Genomic DNA, 6,494 nt, shown 5'->3' on the forward strand with positions numbered 1-6,494 from the left:
TTTTGTTTTGTGCAACATCTTATATTGCTGAGGAATGAACGAGATCAAATTGAAGATCTAATCTATCATTTAAAATGGTCCATCTAGTAAGAATTCTCTCTCTCTTTCTTGTTAGAAAAATAGGATAATAATAGCCTTAGAAATTCTAAGAATTATGATTTCACTATCAAATCAAAGTATTGGGTGGTACTCCTTAATCTTACATTGGATAAGACTCATAAGAGAAAAGAATAGAGAATGAGATATAAGAATTTCGTGAGTACCAGAAAAAACTAACCAAAATTGGTTAAATACCTCCTTTGTCTGAAAACTGTCATAAAACAGTTTGGCAACAGTCAAAAAAACTGTCATAAATCTGAGTTTTCTATAATGATTAATACCAAGCCAAAAACGGGTCAAATATTCTAAATTTGGATTTTTGATGCATTTTCAATACAGCTCGATCCCAGCTAGGGGCTCTGCCCCTTGGACCCCGCCAGGGGCTGCCGCCCCCGGACCCCCGTTCGTTCAAGGGATTCGCCCCTAAATGACAGTCTACTTTTAGTCTTGAATAAATTTAAACAAGTATGCACTCCACACCTTCCTTACTTGTTAAATATTTATCAATATCACTTTTGGTCAACAAAATAATCTCATTACACTTAAATCACATTAGTGAAACAAATCACCAACAAACCTCCCCCATTTAAGTGTAATATTGATTAATTTAAAACAAAAAACATAACAACAAACTGATGCATAAATGAAATATCATGACGATTGAATTTCACATTAGTATATTATTCATTCCAAATATTCGAATATTAGGGTGTCACTAAGGATGAACCCTTTCTATTCTAAGTGAATACATGAAGATAATATACATAACAATTTACATTCTCAAAGTTCTAACTTGACACTATATTTTACTAACTTGTGTCCCATCCTTCAATAAGCATATCAAAGTCAAGTCCCAACTTCTTGAAGCAGCTAAACTTCATGCTTATATAGGTAGTTGAGATTCGAATACATTGACAAATATAAATACGTAACTAAAAAAAATATAAATTATACCATTTGAGTGACCTAAGTAAATTCATCCAAGGCTCAAATTAGTGGTCAATTACGGAGCACTAACAATATTTCAGGCTTACTAAGGTTTGAACCAATGTTTGAACCCCGAACATTGTGTATACAATTACGTACCATGACCATTAGACTCTTATTTCTAAATTTTGCAAAAATCATGTTATAATTCAAGTATATTACTTGAAAGGATCCTTCAATGTCATTAGACATTCTTTTATGTTTGTATTTGACTACCTAAATCATGCATTTATACTGAATCGTATCCAATAAAAGCACTTGTATGCAATGAAGCATCTAAATACACATATACTTTTATACATCCTAATCCATTCAAAAACCCTAGAAAATTTTATGTAATTTTGGCATAACCAGTTAGTACATTATTATGTTGTACATTCTAAATGATAACCCAATGTATTCTTAGCTCATTAGTTTATTAGACCAATTACAATTACATTGTATTTATTCTCATTTCATGGAATGAAATCATTATCCAAAATTATACCAAACTACATGGTATAAGGATCTCTCTTTTTCTCACTTTAATCCATCTATCTTGGCTTTACCTAACCGTTGGTGGATTCATTGCTGATGTTACCCCTCTTTCTACTTTATCATTCTCTCAATTTCTCAACCATTCCCTCCCCTCTATTTAACGGCAGCGACATCACCATCCATAATACAAAACCCTTAGGTATCGCAAACATCAAAACCTATGTTCCACTTGTTCTTGATCTCAATGAACCCCATTATGATGCATTGTGAGAATTTTTGAGAACTATTACACCAAATATGACATTGTGTTGTTCTCGACCTCCTCAATGTCACCTCCAACCCCACTAAACCCGATGATGTTGAATGGTGACATCCCCAATTTTCACAGTCCGAAAAGACCTTTTTTTATTTATGCTTATTTTAAATCAGTGTGATCTTTATATAATGTGGAATTTGTCCCATAAAAAGTATTTCCAAAAAAAATGTTTTTCATTGATTATTAAAACTTGGGATGTCATAACTTGATACAAAACATAAGCATAAACGTAACAATATAGGCCTTACATTAACTTATTGTACAAATAGCCTAAACTACTTGAATCTCTCAGTGGATTGTACCTCCATACCGCTACCTATGACATAAAGAAACTTGGTGGATCAGGCTTGGGAGCCTGGTGAGCATATAGGGTTTTCAACCAACAATAATATTATTTATTTTTCTTAACAAACAATTAACCCAGTTACACATTTCCGTTATTCTTACTCTCTGACCTTAAAATGATAAACACAAAAGACCTACCCTAAGGAACTTTATGAGTAGACAATACAACTCTGGGGATTCTGTAGTAATATGTGTCAATAAGGTAACCCTGATGGGGATAGAGTACCCAAACGAACAACTTACCTTTTCACTGAAATGTATAATCGTTAACACCTACAAGTAGCAAACCTGCTAGTATTCCACCGGACTACCTAGAATAGTCAGTGGTCATCACCTATACTCTAGTAGGTGACTGATCCTGGTAATATAATGTCTGGCCTCTCACCATGATTTTATTTTCCCAAAATCCCTTTACTACCCAACCCATTATTTTATTTTTTTCCAAAACCCGTCACTACGCAATGCGAATATGATAAAGTAATTTATATAAGTAAAATCATATCATATTATAGCACAATTACCAAGTACACATATATCATTTAATTGTTACTTCATATATATATGTGTAAGTTGAACGTAATTATGTACTCACCTGTTAAAAGTGGATGCCTCAGAATTTGAGCAACGTTTCACCTTAGAACTTTGACGTTTCCCTTGACATGACCTAGTTATGGTTATTACTAAGTCTTACTATGATATTCCTCAACCAATGATAGTCTAGATTCTTCAACAATCCCAATGTCTACATCAAAATCTATCAAGTAAGGAATAACTAGGTCGGATCATATCAGAGGTAGGGTATGTTTGGTATATAGAGTATACTGTTTGGAAATCTCACTTTAAACACCTCACTATATCCATCCTAGAAATCACTTCCTTAAGTAGATCAATCAATAATGTGACTAGGAATCACTGTAAATCTTGTTTATAAATTCATAACAATGATTGTGAATATAAATATAAGTTACACTGAAAGCGACATAAGTGTAGATTAACTTACATATATTTTCTAGAGAAAATCGGGAGATGGCACTAGCGGAACTCTAACCCGAGAGCTTCTACTAGTCGAGCTTCTAACTATCCCAAAGCCTAGTTAAAAGAGTTTAGAATTCTGGAAAATTTGCAGCTTAAGAACCAAAGATTTTTCAGAGAGAGATAAGAGAGTATAGGATAAGAAATGAAGGAATTCGAAGGGGTATTTATAGCTGGATAGGTGTGTACCATGCGCCAACAAGATGCATGTCGTTCAAGTCGAGCGACATAGGTCCTACCCCTTGCCACCATCAAGGAATTCGAAGGGTTATTTAAGCTTGTTAAAGATCCTCATGTGTTAACAACAACTATTTTCTGTTAATTAACAAGTAAGCTGCATGAACATCTCTTAATTGCTGATCTCATATGATTTATGTGAAAACATTGTTATATGCCTAGGAATAGCGAACGTGAAACTAGGGTTAACTAGAAATTGGTAAATTAATGTGTGAGCCATGTGTGAAGAACCATCAACAAGAGGTTAATTGAATTAGCAATTTGATTAGCTACTACAAGTCTTACTTAACCCGAATCAATAAACTAGGAAACTCATTAGTTTAACCAATTGGCCACTGTTTGAATTAATGTGTTTTCTAAGGATTAGTAATAGGGAACGTGAACCTAATCACATTAATCGATAGCCAATAACAATTAATCCATTGCACTTACCATAAAATCAACCATAGGAGTAAATGAATCGAACCTAAACAGAAGTCTTTTCCATTATTAAATTTAGTTGATTTTCGTTTGCTTAGCTGTTAGTTGCTTAGTTTGAGTGTTAGTTAAGTATTTAAGTTTCTAGTCTTGAAAAAGTAGAGAAAATCCTCTTTCTATTACTTTTTTTATTTAGATAATATTAGCATTTATTGTAAATTGTTTACCGTTCCCTATGTTCGATACCTTACTTGTTTGAACTATATTACTAATCAATAGGTACACTGCCTTTTGTGTGTTTATTTTGTGTCTAAGTTAGTAGGATTAAAACTAGTGCATTCCACACACATTAGGAAGTAATACGGATAACACACGAAACCAAAAAGCACACAAAGACATGGTATTTAAGTGGTTCATTCAAGGTGACCTACGTCCACGAGCAGGATGGGCGTATTATTTATTCATAAAGTTCTTAAATAGAGATTACAAATACAACCAACAAATATTTGACCTACTCACTAACGACACAAGACATTGGATACCTAAATAAATGACTATCATGAATCCCTATTTATAGACTAAGGATTAAACCTAAAACCCTAATGTCCCAAGCCCATTAATCTATAGGCCCAAGAAATGTGTCAACCAATCACAATCCAACATACAACCACTTTTGGAACCTTCATCCTTAAGATACATTGCATTAGCATCAACAATGCACCAATGGCAAATCAAGTTTCATTTAGAGGAACCCCTTATCACTTAGTGGCACCTCCTCACACTTAGTGGCACTTCTTCGAGGTTCCATGATGGTGCATCAGGTGCCATCGAGTGGCACTTTGTCACTTGGTGGCACCTCTTGTGCATGACACTTCTTCTGATGCTTAGCTGTTAGTTGCTTAGTTTGAGTGTTAGTTAAGTATTTAAGTTTCTAGTCTTGAAAAACTAGAAAAAACCCCCTTTCTATTACTTGTTTTATTTAGATAATATTAGCATTTATTGTAAACTGTTTACCGTTCCTTGTGTTCGATACCCTACTTGCTTGAACTATATTACTAATCAATAGGTACATTGCCTTTCGTGTGTTTATTTTATGTCTAAGTTAGTAGGATTAAAACTATTGCATTCCACACACATCAGGAAGTAATACGGATAACACACAAAACCAAAAAGCACACAAAGACATGGTATTTAAGTGGTTCATTCAAGGTGACCTACGCCCACGAGCAGGATGGGCGTATTATTTATTCATAAAGTTCTTAAATAGAGATTACAAATACAACCAACAAAGATTTGGCCTACTCACTAACGACACAAGACATTGAATACCTAAATAAATGACTATCATGAATCCCTATTTATAGACTAAGGATTAAACCTAAAACCCTAATGTACCAATCCCATTAATCTATAGGCCCAAGAAATGTGTCAACCAATCACAATCCACCATACAACCACTTTTGGAACCTTCATCCTTAAGAGACATTGCATTAGCATCAACAATGCACCAATGGCAAATCAAGTTTCATTTAGTGGAACCCCTTATCACTTAGTGGCACCTCCTTACACTTAGTGGCACTTCTTCGAGGTTCCATGATGATGCATCAGGTGCCATCGAGTGGCGCTTTGTCACTTGGTGGCACCTCTTGTGCATGACACCTCTTCTGATGTTCTAGTTTTCTATCAAATGCTTGTTCCAAAAATTTTCATCGTATTCGTGGGAATGGGAGGTATAACACGGTGTAATTGGCACCGTATGTACCAATCCTTAAGGACAACGCATGTATACGTATCTGCAATGTCGAAGTAGCAAACACAACACACCGGGAGCAATGATTACAGGTAAGAGTCATGCCTCACCTAGTGCATTTGGTTGTGTTGGTCACGTTAGTAGCAAATGGGGTACTTGCCTTGGGGGTTTGCGACAAATATATAGACTCTAACTAGGAGGTATTACTTTAATAATTACAATAATGGTGAGCGGTGAGTAATTATTAAATAAAGCAGAGAAACAAAATATTATATAATAATATTTTAGCGGTGAAAAGATAGAAAATTAGTTAAAGCGTAGTTGAGGAGAGTAACTAATAAAATAAGCTCTAAAAGAAGAACAAAATTAATTGAGCTAAATAGTGTTTGATATGCGGTGTGATGTTGTTATGTCTTTCTTGTGAGTCTTTGGTTATGTATGGATGTTTTGTGTGATCCGTTTATGATATGTGTGTTCTTTTAATATTGTACTGTAATTGACTCACTTAGCTTATGTTAATACTTGTTCTTTGCTTGTTGGTTGTTGTGCATTGGAACAGGTAGCTTGACATGATGCCTTGGTGAGGATGGGAACTTTTTGGGTAGTCTTATTTAGTATCTTTAGATATGATACCATTTGGACATGTTGGATTTTCATCATTTTGTTTTTGTGAACTTTAAAATTTGATGGCTTTGTTTTTACATGAAAATAACATTGGTGATGTTTTTTTAAATATTTATAATAAGTCTTCCACAAACGTAATATGTTAGAAATGCTTAATTATACAAAAGCATTGGGTGAAAAAATCATAGTGTTACAAGTTGGTATTAGAGT

The sequence above is a fragment of the Lactuca sativa genome, chromosome 4 (assembly GCF_002870075.4).
Source record: "Lactuca sativa cultivar Salinas chromosome 4, Lsat_Salinas_v11, whole genome shotgun sequence".
Taxonomy (NCBI): Eukaryota; Viridiplantae; Streptophyta; class Magnoliopsida; order Asterales; family Asteraceae; genus Lactuca; species Lactuca sativa.